Raw genomic sequence first — 16,107 nt, 5'->3', positions numbered from 1 at the left:
AAGCATCTTTTCAATAGGAGCACACATTTGAAATTGTTTTACACATTGTGTATTATTTCTATTCCACAGGTTTCTATTTTTGAATTTTAAAACACATTTTTTTCAACACTTTTTCTTCACCATCTTATTTTTATTTTTATTTTGATAAATCTGCTGAAACCTTCGCACTCAGCATCTTTTTTTATATTATTCACTGGGGCAGGGACCCCCTGGCTCCATAAGGACATCACACACTAAGAGACAAGGACAACAACACTGTACACAGGGATTCCACTTTACATCCATTTCTGACTTTTTTTCACTTATTTTTTATTCCAGTTCCTCAATGAACTAAGGATTGACATATTTTCCACATATTTTTTCTTCCTTTGCATTTCCAACACAGGATTTACATTGATTTTTTTCATTTTTGGAACATTTCACACTGGAACACTGTCACATTGCTTTTTTTTGGACATTGGATCACCGTCACATTTTTATATTTTTATATTTTTATATTTTTACACTTTGATTCAACATTGTCAATTGAATTATTTTTATTGTCATTGAATTATTTTTATTGTCATTGAATTGTATTTGTATCACCCACATTTACATGTTAAATTATCTCTAACGAGATTACTTCTCCTATGTGTTTATGCTCTCAAGATTTTATTCATATATATTTTATTAGCATGGATCCATGCACATGTAATATTGTGTTTTTATGAAACATTGCATTTTATCGTTCTCATATATGTTTTATCTCCAATTCTGTACAATAAATTGTTTTAACACTTATACTACATATTTGTAGCACACGACAGAGTTTATTCATATACATAACCTTAGCCTCCTCACTGTTGGCGCCTGGGCATATTTCTCGCACCCCTCATAAGATGACATTGCTGTTATAATTTAAGGATTTATGAATAGTTCTAATTCCAATGTTCTTAATTTATAGAACAATGTTCTTTTTATCGTAATATATATATATATATATATATATATATATATATATATTACATTAACAGTATCAGATGTATATAGAAATATATATTTAATAATAAAAAGTACAATATTTTCTATGTGAAGAACATAGGAACTATGCGTAACACAAATTTAGGTCTAATATGGTTTTGGGTTAGTGCACATGAAGAATTACTAACTTCATTGAGCGTTATTGAAATATCAAATATTTTAAAAATGTACTATACATCCTGTAAAGAAAATAATCTAACTTGCGAACCCTGATGCAGTTACGAATAATTTACATTGCTACGTTCTTCACATAGAAAATAATGTTGATGTAAAATAGATATCTATACCAACAGGTAGCACACCATTCATAATCAAGCCCTAATTATTTAGTTATATATTATCTGAAGGATTATTATTTTCAAAATTCATACGGCTAGATCACGAGTTTGGCGTTAGCCTTAAAAAGCAGTGTTGAGAGGTCCCAACACTGCTTTTTAAAGCCCGCTGGTATTACGAGTCAGGCAGGTACAGGTGTACCGCTCACTTTTCTTCTGCGACTCGAGGCTACCGCAATTCCCCTTACGTCAATTGCGTATCCTATCTTTTTAATGGGACTTGCCTAACGCTGGTATTACGAGTCTTGGAAGAAGTGAGCGGTAGACCCTCTCCTGTCAAGACTTCTACCGCATATAAAAGTCAGTTGTTAAGAGTTTTATGGGCTAACGCCAGAACATAAAACTCTTAACTAAACTGCTATAACGTACACTAACACCCATAAACTACCTATGAACCCCTAAACCGAGCCCCCCCCCCCCCACATCGCAAACACTATAATAAAAAAATGTAACCCCTAATCCGCCGACCGGATATCGCCGCCACCTACATTATACCAATGAACCCCTAATCTGTTGCCCCTAACATCGCCGACACCTACATTATATTTATTAACCCCTATCTGCCGCCCCCAACGTCGCCGCCACCTGCCTACAATTATTAACCCCTAATCTGCTGCACTCCCGCCTCGCAAACACTAGTTAAATTTGATTAACCCCTAATCTGCCTGCACTGACATCGCAGACACCGATTTACATTTATTAACCCCTAATCTGCCAGCCCCAACGTCGCCGCTACTATATTAAAGGTATTAACCCCTAAACCTAAGTATAAACCTAACCCCCCCCCCAACTTAAATATAATTTAAATTAAAGGAAATTAATCTTACAAAATTAAATAAATTATTCCTATTTAAAACTACTTACCTGTAAAATAAACCCTAAGATAGCTACAATATAATTAATAATTACATTGTAGCTATTTTAGGATTTATATTTATTTTACAGGCAACTTTGTATTTATTTTAACTAGGTACAATAGTTATTAAATAGTTATTAACTATTTAATAACTACCTAGCTAAAATAAGTACAAAATTACCTGTAAAATAAATCCTAACCTAAGTTACAATTACATCTAACACTACACTATCATTAAATAAATTACCTAAACTACCTACAATTAATTACAATTAAATTCAATAAACTAAATTATGAAAAAAAAACACTAAATTACAGAAAATAAAAAAGAATTACAAGAAGTTTAAACTAATTACACCTAATGTAAGCCCCCTAATAAAATAAAAAAGCCCCCCCAAAATAATAAAATGCCCTACCCTATACTAAATTACAAATAGCCCTTAAAAGGGCCTTTTTCGGGGCATTGCCCCAAAGTAATTAGCTCTTTTACCTGTAAAAAAAGAATACAATACCCCCCCAACATTACAATCCACCACCCACACACCCCTACTCTAAAACCCACCCAATACCCCCTTAAAAAAACTAACACTACCCCATTGAAGATCACCCTACCTTGAGCAGTCTTCACCCAGCCGGGCACAAGTGGTCATCCAATCCGTCCAGAAGTGTTCATCCGATGGGTCAGAAGAGGACATCCAGACCGGCAGAAGTCTTCATCCTATCCGGGCAGAAGAGGACATCTGGACCGGGAGAAGGCTTCATCCAGGCGGCATCTTCTATCTTCATCCATCCGACGAGGAGCGACTCCATCTTGAAGACATCCGACGCGGAGCATTCTTCCAGCACAACGACTAATGACGAATGACGGTTCCTTTAAAGGACGTCATCCAAGATGGCATCCTTCAAATTCTGATTGGCTGAAAGGATTCTATCAGCCAATCGGAATTAAGGTAGGAAAAATCCAATTGGTTGATTTAATCAGTCAATCAGATTGAAGTTCAATCTGATTGGCTGATTGGATCAGCCAATAGAATTGACCTCGCATTCTATTGGCTGATCCAATCAGCCAATCGGATTGAACTTCAATCCGATTGGCTGATTAAATCAACCAATCGGATTTTTCCTACCTTATTTCCGATTGGCTGATAGAATCCTATCAGCCAATCGGAATTCGAGGGACGCCATCTTGGATGACGTCATTTAAAGGAACCGTCATTCGTTATTAGTCGTCATGCTGGAAGGATGCTCCGCGCCGGATGTCTTCAAGATGGAGTCGCTCCTCGTCGGATGGATGAAGATAGAATATGCCGCTTGGATGAAGCCTTCTCGCGGTCCGGATGTCCTCTTCTGCCCGGATAGGATGAAGACTTCTGCTGGTCTGGATGTCCTCTTCTGCCCCATTGGATGAACACTTCTGGACGGATCGGATGACCACTTGTGCCCGGCTGGGTGAAGACGGCTTAAAGTAGGGTGATCTTCAATGGGGTAGTGTTAGGTTTTAAGGGGGTATTGGGTGGGTTTTAGAGTAGGGGTGTGTGGGTGGTGGGTTGTAATGTTGGGGGGGTATTGTATTCTTTTTTTTACAGGTAAAAGAGCAGATTACTTTGGGGCAATGCCCCGCAAAAGGCCCTTTTAAGGGCTATTTGTAATTTAGTATAAGGTAGAGCATTTTATTATTTTGTGGGGCTTTTTTATTTTTTAGGGGGCTTAGATTAGGTGTAATTAGTTTAAACTTCTTGTATTTTTTTATTTTCTGTAATTTAGTGTTTGGTTTTTTTTCGAACTATAGTTTAGTTTATTTAATTGTATTAGGTAGTTTAGGTAATTAGTTTAATTATAGTGTAGTGTTAGGTGTAATTGTAACTTAGGTTAGGATTTATTTTACAGGTAATGTTGTACTTATTTTAGCTAGGTAGCTATTAAATAGTTAATAACTATTTAATAACTGTTGTACCTAGTTAAAATAAATACAAAGTTGCCTGTAAAATAAATATAAATTATAAGCTAGCTACAATGTAACTATTAGTTATATTGTAGCTATCTTATGGTTTATTTTACAGGTAAGTATTTAGTTTTAAATAGGAATAATTTATTTAATTGTAGTTATTTTATTTAGATGTATTTAAATTATATTTAAATTAGGGGGGTGTTAGGGTTAGGGTTAGACTTAGGTTAGGGGTTAATAACTTAATTATAGTGGCGGCGACGTTGGTGGTGGCAGATTAGGGGTAAATTAATTTAATATAGTTGCAGCAAAATTGGGGGGCATATTAGAGGTTAATAACTATAATGTAGGTGGCGGCGATGTTGGGGGCAGCAGATTAGTTGCTTATAAGTATAATGTAGGTGGCGGCTGTGTCCGGAGCGGCAGATTAGGGGTTAATAGTATAATGCAGGTGGCGACGATGTTGGGGGAGGCAGATTAGGGGTTAATAAGTGTAAGATTAGGGGTGTTTAGACTCGGGGTTCATGTTAGGGTGTTAGGTGCAGACATATTTTTCTTTCCCCATAGGAAACAATGGGGCTGCGTAAGAAGCTGGACGCTGCTTTTTTGCATGTGTTAGGTTTTTTCAGCCAGCTCAGCCCCATTGTTTCCTATGGGGAAATCGTGCATGAGCACGTTTAGCCAGCTTACCGCTACCGTAAGCAACGCTGGTATCGAGGTGAGATGTGGAGCTAAATTCTGCTCTATGCTCACCTTTTTGCGTTAACGCCAGGTTTAAAAAAACCTGTAATACCAGCGTTGGCTTAAGGTAGCGTTAGAAAAAAAAGGAGCGTTAGCACCGCACAGCCTTACCGACAAAACTCGTGATCTAGCCGATAGTAACTAATCTATAAATATATGATTAAAAAAATCTTACTTTACAAGCCTAACACGATATACAGATGTTGATTGTGTCCATTTCTTTGTCTTATATTCATTTAGCACTAAAGGTAATACAAAAAATCTGATCAGATTGTTAAAATATTTGACTGATGTCTTGTCATGCAGTTGTACTTTTAATATCCATTTTGGTTCTATTTCACTTAGCAGCATTCATATAAAGAGATATTTTTGAACACTTATGGGCTAGATTACAAGTGGAGCACTAAATATCGCTTGCACACAAGCAATATTAGCATTCCACTGAGTAATACCACATACTAATATGCGCTGGTATTACAAGTTAAGTGAAATGCGAGCTCGAAATTGCATTGCTAGGAAACATTGCACTCACGAGAGTGCGATTCCATAGGATCCAATAGTAGCCTCGTTCTGATGCCGTCAGAGACAGCATCAAAACCTAAGCACAGTGAAGGGGATAAGTAGCGCAGCGATGGCAGCAAATATAAATATATATGTATATGATTATATACATATATATTTATGTGTATATACACATATTAACACATAAATATATATGTATATAATCATATACATATATTTTATTGGGAACATACAGTTGCCATAGACCACAATGTAAAGGCATTCAGTGTCGAAGAGACGCCTTTCTTGGGAACGGCTCTTAAGGTTCAGGAGGCCTTTTTAGAATTTCTCTAGTGCCACTCGATTTGTGAGTACGATGACATCATCATTTATTATTTCACCTGATTGACAGTGATACCGCACTATTGCGGCGCCTTCTTTTCATTTTGTTGTTATAGATCCATATTGTCCACCTGATCATTTTAAAGAAGTCAACAGCCGCCCTGAGATCATAGACCACAGGAATTCAACACTCTGACTCATTGTTTTGTGAGACTGATTAATTTATTTACCGTAAAATCATTTGTCTAACACACAATGGTTTGTATAGGCATTAAGCTTGTGTACTTTTTTTAGCACATATATACACTCAGATATATCTTTTTCCACCTCATTGTAAATTGCTCTGCATAGTTTGCTTTCACCATTGTTAATTATATCACTCTTTCTACGATACACTTTTATTGATTAGGGCTGCCATCATCTTTTGTTTTTAAAGGGTTCCATTGGAGGATATGGAAGTACACCCTCATGAGCGCAAGGCTTCCAGGCAATGCAAACGCAAGGTCGCATTCACATTGCACCTAACTTGTAATACCAGCGCACATTTACGTGTGCTGTTATTACTGAGTGGAGTACAAATATCATGCTTGCGAAAGCAAAATATTGCGTTCCACTAGTAATCTAGGCCTTATTGTTTGCGCATTAACTTGACTCGCATTAGAGTCACTGCACTAAAAACTAAAGTAGTTATGCAAACGAACAAAGACGAGGACATCTGAGCATGTGCGAAACGCATCAGTTCGTCCGAACCTGCCCTGTCCACGTGTATGTGCTTCACATGCAAGCTTGAATAAACCACTAATGGTAATCAATTCTTGGAGTCCTTGTCTTTGTTTGTTTGCATGCTTTTTGCTGAGCCAGCCCTGAGGACTGGAATCCTACTTTGAGCACTCAGCTCCAGTTCCCGACAGAGGCGTCATTGCTTGTTTTTTCCTGGCAACGTGTGTACCTACTGCACCTCTCTGACGTTATCCAGGAGGAGGAGCCCATACACGGAGCAGTTTTGGAAGTTTCTACACACCAAGCTGACTTTGGCGCATACGGCGGATTTTCAAGCAATTACTGGGAGCCCCTGGCAAGGCCGTGTATGATACAGCTTCCCTGGGGTTGATACGAAGGACACGCTGAACACTACACAGTACAGCTGAGCCGCTCCTCTCCTCACCGACATTTCCTGGCAGGTAATACAGCACACCAGCGTCTGGCTTAACACGACTGAAGTCCGGACTTAGAGGCATACAAGTGACCGGCGGTTACACATTGTGTTTGTTACTTAATAACACACAGTTTGCTGAGAACACTGACTTTCAGTTAATTTTGCACCACGCTTTGTGCAGCGCTTCTAGCTATTACAGTACTGTCGAGACAAACCTTCCATTAGACTCAGTTCTCATTTGTTTTTTGTACACTAAAGTAGTTATGCATATTTTACAAAGTTCTTCACATAGAAGAAAATTTTATTTTTAAAATATATTTTTATATTCATCTGATGATTTTTTTAAATATGTATCTATACCTATATGAATATATACAGGTATAGCTATATACAGATATATATAAATATCTTTTTAAAAATAAAAAGAACATTTTCTTCTAAGTGAAGAACATTGGAATGTAAAATATTTGTGTGCCACTTGTAACCTAGCCCCATTTTGGACAATATTTTGAAGCAACATAATTAAATGGATACAAAGAATACCTGCAAAAATTACCCAGATCAATAACCTAACAAATACACATTCCCAGTATATCCATAATGCCCCTATTCAAATCTCTTAAAAAGATACTCATATATCTATGTTTTTTCAGCACAAAAAGTTATTTGTCACCTATTAGCAACTTTAAAGGGACATTCCGGTCAAAATTTAAATGCATATAGATGAATTACAACTTTGGATAAAAACATATTTGCAATTTACATGTACATATTGGTAAAAATGTTTCTAGTAAAAGCTATCACTGTTTTATATAACATTTTTCTCTGCATATGTATGTGAAGCATAGCTTGATATTCTCAGTGCACCAGCATTTAAACACTGCAGCTGCTCAGAGTGCAAGTGGGGCTTGTATCGTGTCATCAATTAACAAATTGGGTCATTAAGAGATGATACAAGCACCTTAGGCTCCCTGAGCAAGTTCTGTTTTTAAAATGCTGGTGCACAATGCATACTTAAATACACTTTTGAAACAGCTATAGCTTTTATTAGAAGCATTTTATTACAAAAACTGAAATGCATCCATGTGGATTTCAATTTTGGCTGTAATGTCCCTTTAAACACTTTTAAAAGGGATCAATCAACATACCGGTCCTTCAACCTATGATGTAATCGTTAAACCATGAAATCACAAATTTGTTTGTCATTAATTTCTGACCATTACGTTTTTGGAATTCAAATTTGTTAAATTAACTAAGCAAATATTGGGGGGGGGGGTCAGGAATAAACAATTTCATGTTTGAGAGGTATTAACAGTGCAGCCATTTTGCAATCACTGGGAAAACACACTAACAATACCAAAAAACGTTCAGAAACCATTATCTCCCAAAAAAACAAGCACGTGATTATATTCAACCCTAATGATCAACACATAGTGGTTAATTTATTAAAGGGACAGTCAAGTCCAACATTTTTTTTTTTCATGATTTAAATAGGGCATGCAATTTTAAACAACTTCCCAATTTACTTTTATCACCAATTTTGCTTTGTTCTCTTGGTATTCTTAGTTGAAAGCTAAACCTATGAGGTTCATATGCTAATTTCTTAGACCTTGAAGACTCTAATCTGAATACATTTTGACCACTAGAGGGCATTAGTTCACATGTTTCATATAGATAACATTGAGCTCATGCATGTAAAGTGACCTAGGAGTGAGCACTGATTGGCTAAACTGCATGTCTGTCAAAAGAACTGAAATAAGGGGGCAGTCAGCAGAAGCTTAGATACAAGATAATTACAGAGGTAAAATGTGTATTATTATAACTGTGTTGTTAATGCAAAACAATGTATCGTATCATGTCAGCCGCACATCAATAAATGCCGACAGCATACACTGTTGGCATTTAACATTACACAAGCAGTTCTGGTGCAATGCCGCCCCCTGCAGATTCGCGGCCAATCGGCCTCTAGCAGGGGGTGTCAATCAACCTGATCGTATCTGATCGGGCTGATTGCTGTCCGCCACCGCAGAGGTGGCGGACGAGTTAAGGAGCAGCGGTCTTAGGACCGCTGCTTCTTAACTTCCGCTTCCGGCAGACCTGAAGCGGAGTTGGTCGGAAGCAGCATCCGCTGCTTCATAAATCGACCCCATATTATCAAGTCATAATTACTTATCATTTAAAGAAAACATATAACACAGTTTGGACATGAAATAGACATTTCTTAGATGAGACTTAGGGGCATATCTTCTATCTTCATCCATCCGGCGCGGAGCGGCTCCATCTTCAAGACATCCGACGCGGAGCAGCCTCTTCAAACGACATCCAACTGAAGAATGAAGGTTCCTTTAAATGACGTCATCCAAGATGATGTCCCTTCAATTCCGATTGGCTGATAGAATTCTATCAGCCAATAGGATTGAAGTTAAATCCTATTGGCTGATCTAATCAGTCAATATGATTTGATCTGGCGTTCTACTGGCTGATTGGATCAGCCAATAGAATGCAAGCTCAATCCTATTGGCTGATTGCATCAGCCAATAGGATTTTTTCCACCTTAATTCCGATTGGCTGATAGAATTCTATCAGCCAATTGGAATTGAAGGGATGCCATCTTGGATGACGTCATTTAAAGGAACCTTCATTCTTCAGTTGGACGTCGTTTGAAGAGGATGCTTCGCGTCGGATGTCTTGAAGATAAAGCAGCTCCGCGCCGGATGGATGAAGATAGAAGATGCCGCCTGGATGAAGACTTCTGCCCGTCTGGAGGACCTCTTCTTCCCGGCTTGGATGAAGACTTCTGCCAGTCTGGAGGACCACTTCGCCCCGGGTTCGTTGAGGACTTCGGCCCGGTTGGGTGAAAACTTCTTAAGGTAGGGTGATCTTCAAGGGGTTAGTGTTAGGTTTTATTAAGGGGGTATTGGGTGGGTTTTAGAGTAGGGTTGGATGTGTGGGTGGTGGGTTTTAATGTTGGGGAGGTATTGTACTTTTTTTTACAAGTAAAAGAGCTGATTACTTTGGGGCAATGCCCCGCAAAAGGCACTTTTAAGGGCTATTTGTAATTTAGTGTAGGGTAGGGCTTTTTATTATTTTGGGGGGCTTTTTATTTTATTAAGGGGATTAGATTAGGTGTAATTAGTTTAAAAAACTAATATTTAGTTTAGGGAATTAATTTAGTTATAGTGTAGTGTTAGGTGTAATTGTAACTTAGGTTAGGTTTTATTTTACAGGTAAATTTGTCTTTATTTTAACTAGGTAGCTATTAAATCGTTAAGAACTATTCAATAACTATTCTACCTAGTTAAAATAAATACAAAGTTGCCTGTAAAATAAAAATAAATCCTAACATAGCTACAATGTAACTATTAGTTATATTGTAGCTATCTTAGGGTTTATTTTATAGGTAAGTATTTAGTTTTAAATAGGAATAATTTAGTTAATTGTAGTTATTTTATTTAGATTTATTTAAATTATATTTAAGTTAGGGGGGGTTAGGTTTAGACTTAGGTTTAGGGGTTAAGAACTTTAATATAGTGGCGGCGACGTTGGGGGCGGCAGATTAGGGGTTAATAAGTGTAGGTAGGTGGTGGCGACATTGGGGGCGGCAGATTAGGGCTTAATAAATATAATGTAGGTGTCGGCGATGTTGTGGGCAGCAGATTAGGGGTTAATAATATAATGTAGGTGTCTGCGATGTTGGGGGCGGCGGATTAGGGGTTAATAAGTGTAAGATTAGGGGTGTTTAGACTCGGGGTTCAAGTTAGGGTGTTAGGTGTAGACATAAAATGTAATTCCCCATAGGAATCAATGGGGCTGCATTAATAGCTGAACACTGCTTTTTTGCAGGTGTTAGGGTTTTTTTTCAGCCGGCTTTTCCACGTTGATTCCTATGGGGAAATCGTGCACGAGCACGTTTTGCCAGCTCACCGCTACCGTAAGCAGCGCTGGTAATGAGGTGAGATGTGGAGCAAAATTTTGCTCTCCGCTCACTTTTCTGCGGCTAACAACGTGTTTCTAAGAACTCGTAATACCAGCGGTGTCTGCAAGTGAGCGGTGAGAGAAAACTGCTCGTTCGCACCGCACCCCTGTTACCGCAAAACTCGTAATCTAGGTGTTTGTTTGTAGAAATATTCTCTTTATTTCAAAGTAACAATGTACAACTGCAATTATTTAGTAGCTAGCAGATCAGAATTAATGTTTGCTGTAATTTTTCACATTTGGATATTGAGTTTTCATGTCAAGTATTACCAGTGCTGAAATCTTCCTAATTACTTTGTCAATTTATTTTATTTATAAATTACAGATATTATCCTTTCGTATTCATCACAATACTTATATAGATAATGTGAGCATGAAGGCTAATTTCCCCCACTTGATATATAGCAACAATAAACAGCTGAATTATTTATATGAAAGTGACCAAATCATCAGTCCTGGCCTTGTAGAAATGGGCCATTGTAGTCGGCAAATGACATGCTCTTTTAAACACATAGTAGAAGTACTGGAATCAATCAGCAGTACTAGTTACACAGCTTTGTAATGTGACTAGCACTGCTGATTGGGTCAGTGGCAGTTTGTGCACGGGACCAGCAGTGCTCTGCGGGTCCTGAGCAGTACTTCTCCTATGAGTTTAATCCCTTTTAAGGGTGCAGGATCGCTGGTTTTAAAATGACATGCTCTAACAAATTAGAGAATGTAATGTTTCGACTATAATGGCCCTTTAACTCTGTAAGCCTGTATTTTACACACACTTTTTAAGCTGGGGCACATACTATATACTATAACACTTTATAAAATATATAGGTTATTTCCCTTATTCTAACTTAAGCCCACTAATTTATAGCATAAATCTATATATCAGATACAAAATAACATAGGATTCTAGAAAATGTCATTTTTTCCTATCACAGAGAATACAACAGTAGTATCTTCTGTACTGGATTACATTCCAATTTGAATGTCATTATCAACACAAACCATTGCAAATGAATGCATGGAGTGCATTGGGCTGGTGTATTCCCAAAATAATTTCATTGGGCTTGATTTAATAAAACTTGTACATGAAACTAATATATAGAGAACAAAACTCAACGCAGTATTGCAACTGAGAAACTGTGGAATTCATAGAGGTTTGTCCCCATAATTTGCAAGTTCAGCTCCATAAAAATCACTTTTTTAACCCTCCATTGTGAAGGATTCAGGCATCAGAGAAATGCCTTCAAAGACTTATATCCAAAGACAGAACTTTATTTCACTTTCTGTTATGAGATTTTTTTTAGTGACATTTTTCTAGCAGGTCATTTTGAAATAAAATGAAATTTTAAATTAGGCAGTTACATTAAAGTAACAGCTAAATTTCAATGTATTGTTTTAAAGGAAAATAAAGCAATTTTTAATGTTTTATAATACTGTATATTGAAAAATTATATGGAAAAAATGCATTGCAAATTAGCTGCAGAGAAAAATAAAAGTATACGTTTTAAAATGTCTCTTAAATAAATGTGTTTCCTTTGCTCTTGGTCTAAAAACACATATATAAGCATCTTACATTCAGGAGTTACAGCTTTGCAGATTGGGAAAGGCTAGGGGGAAAATGTTGAAACACTTGAAAGTGATGCAGCATAGTTGTAAAAAGCTGACTATAAAATATCACCTAAACATCTTTTTGTAAAAAAGAAAGCTATTTTACCTCAAAATGTCCTAAGTATTCACACCCCATTGTAAGCAGCAAATCAGTATCCCGGGACCTGCAAGAGAGCGTGCCTCATGCACACTCATGTTATTTCCCTATTCAGTTTAAGGAAGTTTACTATGAAATCTCATGAGAGTTAAGGGAAATCTCATGAGATCACAGTAAAATAGTTCATGACCTCAGCACTGATGATTGTCTGCTGTTCATTTCTTCCTTTTTTTCTAAACCGCCGTCCCCCCACATTACCAACACTAACTAAACCGCCATCCCCCCACATCCCCAACACTAAATAAACTTATTACCCCTAAACTGCTGTTCCCCCCACATAGCCAACACTAAATAAACCTATTAACCCCTAAACCACTGTGTTGGGTAGCACTCGTATTACAATTTGTAAGTAAAAAGTTTTCGCTTGCGCGTTAATATGACACACACAAAAAGTCGAACTTCAAATATTGCAACCGTGTTAATGTATTCCCCTATAGAATTCAATAAAGCGTGAAAAGTAGGAAAAAAACACCCAACAATCGCACACAACTGTTCGCTTTTTCATAAGTGCGCTTACCCGATATGAAAAATTTATATTTTACATTCCAATGTTCTTCCCATAACAGAATATATTCCATTTATTCTTAAATATTATATATATATATATATATATATATATATATATATATATATATATATATATAAAGAAAAGTAGAATATATCACCACTAGGTGGAGGTATAAGCTCTGGACCTAATGAAGCGCACAGCTCTATAGGCTGCTGAGAATATTATTTGGAGACCGGCACACCGCAGACCACCGTAAAGATTACTTTTTCACTTGTGTATTGTTTCATCTTCATCTGCTTCAAGTTACCTCATACCATTGAGGTTTTTAAATGTGAGATATGTTTTATATTACAATAAACTGGTGTTAAACAATATTGCACTAGTTGTCGCATTACTTCTGTTTTCCACATATCACCGGCCCTGCATGAGCCTTTCTGAACATCGATGTGAGACAAGCAACTCTGACCGGACACAGACTGAGGGCTATATCGTGGTTAAACACCTGAACCTTACCTCATAACAATTGAGGGTTTGTCCTGTGAGTATACACCCTAAGGGGGCCATTTGAAGTCACTTTTACCGGTTGAGGGGCACTGAAAAGGATAACATTTCATCACAACTTTCTGACACGCATTGGGATATTCTTATATGTGGAGACTTGTCTCTTACAAAAGACTGCTTTTCTGTTCTCTTTATCGAATTTGAACCAGTGTTTTTATTCAATTAGTATTTTTATTTTTAAGAGTGTTTTTAAGTTTATATATTTTTTTCTGTCGTTTGATTAATACTTGATACAAGTCAACTCATATATATATATTTTTATGCCAACTCTTCATTAGTAGTTTTCTGAAGAGCTTTTCTTTCCTACAGTGAGTTTCGTTTATATTTTATGAATTTTATGTGTGCATTTTTATTCATGTAGCAACATTGTAATGAATATTATAGAACCTTTTATATATATTTATTAATTTTATATGAAATCATATGTTTATATAATTGTTTGTTTATAATTGGCCCTCTGTGTACTAGCGCTTTAAATACTTCTCCCATTTTCTTCCTTTATATATATTTTTTTATATATATATATATATATATTTATAAATGTTTTGTGGTAATATATATATATATATATATAAATACCTATATTTGTATAGCTGATTATATGTAGGTATAGATATATACAGATTTATCTATTTAAAAAATACTTATAATAACATATTCCCCTATGTGAAGAACATTGGCATGTGAAATATTTACAGTACATACATAGTTAAACACTTTATTAAACATGAACATTGCATAAACATGCACTTCTCTAAATGTCTATATATGTACACATTTTTATATGTTTATATGTGCATATACAGTGGGGCAAAAATGTATTTAGTCAGCCACCAATTGTGCAAGTTCTCCCACTTAAGAAGATGAGAGAGGCCTGTAATTTTCATCATAGGTATACCTCAACTATGAGAGACAAAATGTGGAAACAAATCCAGACAATCACATTATCTGATTTGGAAAGAATTGATTTGCATATTATGGTGGAAAATAGGTATTTGATCACCTACAAACAAGCAAGATTTTTTGGCTCTTACAGACCTGTATCTTCTTCTTTAAGAGGCTCCTCTGTCCTCCACACATTACCTGTATTATTGGCACCTGTTTGAACTTATCAGTATAAAAGACACCTGTCTACAACCTCAAACAGTCACACTCCAAACTCTACTATGGTGAAGACCAAAGAGCTTTCGAAGGACACCAGAAACAAAATTGTAGACCTGCACCAGGCTGGGAAGACTGAATCTGCAATAGGCAAGCAGCTTGGTGTGAAGAAATCAACTGTGGGAGCAATAATTAGAAAATGGAAGACATACAAGACCACTGATAATTTCCCTCAATCTGGGGCTCCACGCAAGATCTTACCCCGTGGGGTCAAAATTATCACAAGAACGGTGAACAAACATCCCAGAACCACACGGGGGGACCTAGTGAATGACCTGCAGAGAGGTGGGACCAATGCAACAAAGGCTACCATCAGTAACACACTATGCCGCCAGGGACTCAGATCCTGCAGTGCCAGACATGTCCCCCTGCTTAAGCCAGTACATGTCCGGGCCCATCTGAAGTATGCTAGAGAGAATTTGGATGATCCAGAAGCGGATTGGGAGAATGTCATATGGTCAGATGAAATCAAAGTAGAACTGTTTGGTAGAAACACAACTCGTCGTGTTTGGAGGAGAGAGAATGCTGAGTTGAAACCAAAGAACACAATACCTACTGTGAAGCATGGGGTGGCAACATCATGCTTTGGGGCTGTTTCTCTGCAAAGGGAACAGGACGACTGATCCGTGTACATGAAAGAATGAATGGGGCCATGTATCATGAGATTTTGAGTGCAAACCTCCTTCCATCAGCAAGGGCATTGAAAATGAAACGTGGCTGGGTCTTTCAGCATGACAATGATCCCAAACACACCGCCCGGGCAGCGAAGGAGTGGCTTCGTAAGAAGCATTTTAAGGTCCTGGAGTGGCCTAGCCAGTCTCCAGATCTCAACCCCATAGAAAACCTTTGAAGGGAGTTGAAAGTCCGTGTTGCCCATCGACAGCCCCAAAACATCACTGCTCTAGAGGAGATCTGCATGCAGGAATGGGCCAACATACCAGCAACAGTGTGTAACAACCTTGTGAAGACTTACAGAAAACGTTTGACCTCTGTCATTGCCAACAAAGGATATATAACAAAGTATTGAGATGAACTTTTATTGACCAAATACTTATTTTCCACCATAATTTGCAAATAAATTCTTTCCAAATCAGATAATGTGATTGTCTGGATTTGTTTCCACATTTTGTCTCTTATATTTGAGGTATACCTATGATGAAAATTACAGGTCTCTCTCATCTTCTTAAGTGGGAGAACTTGCACAATTGGTGGCTGACTAAATACTTTTTTGCCCCACTGTATGT

The sequence above is a fragment of the Bombina bombina genome, chromosome 5, assembly GCF_027579735.1.
Source record: "Bombina bombina isolate aBomBom1 chromosome 5, aBomBom1.pri, whole genome shotgun sequence".
NCBI classification, from domain to species: domain Eukaryota; kingdom Metazoa; phylum Chordata; class Amphibia; order Anura; family Bombinatoridae; genus Bombina; species Bombina bombina.
The sequence above is the reverse complement of the archived record's forward strand: the minus strand, read 5'-3'. Positions refer to the sequence as shown.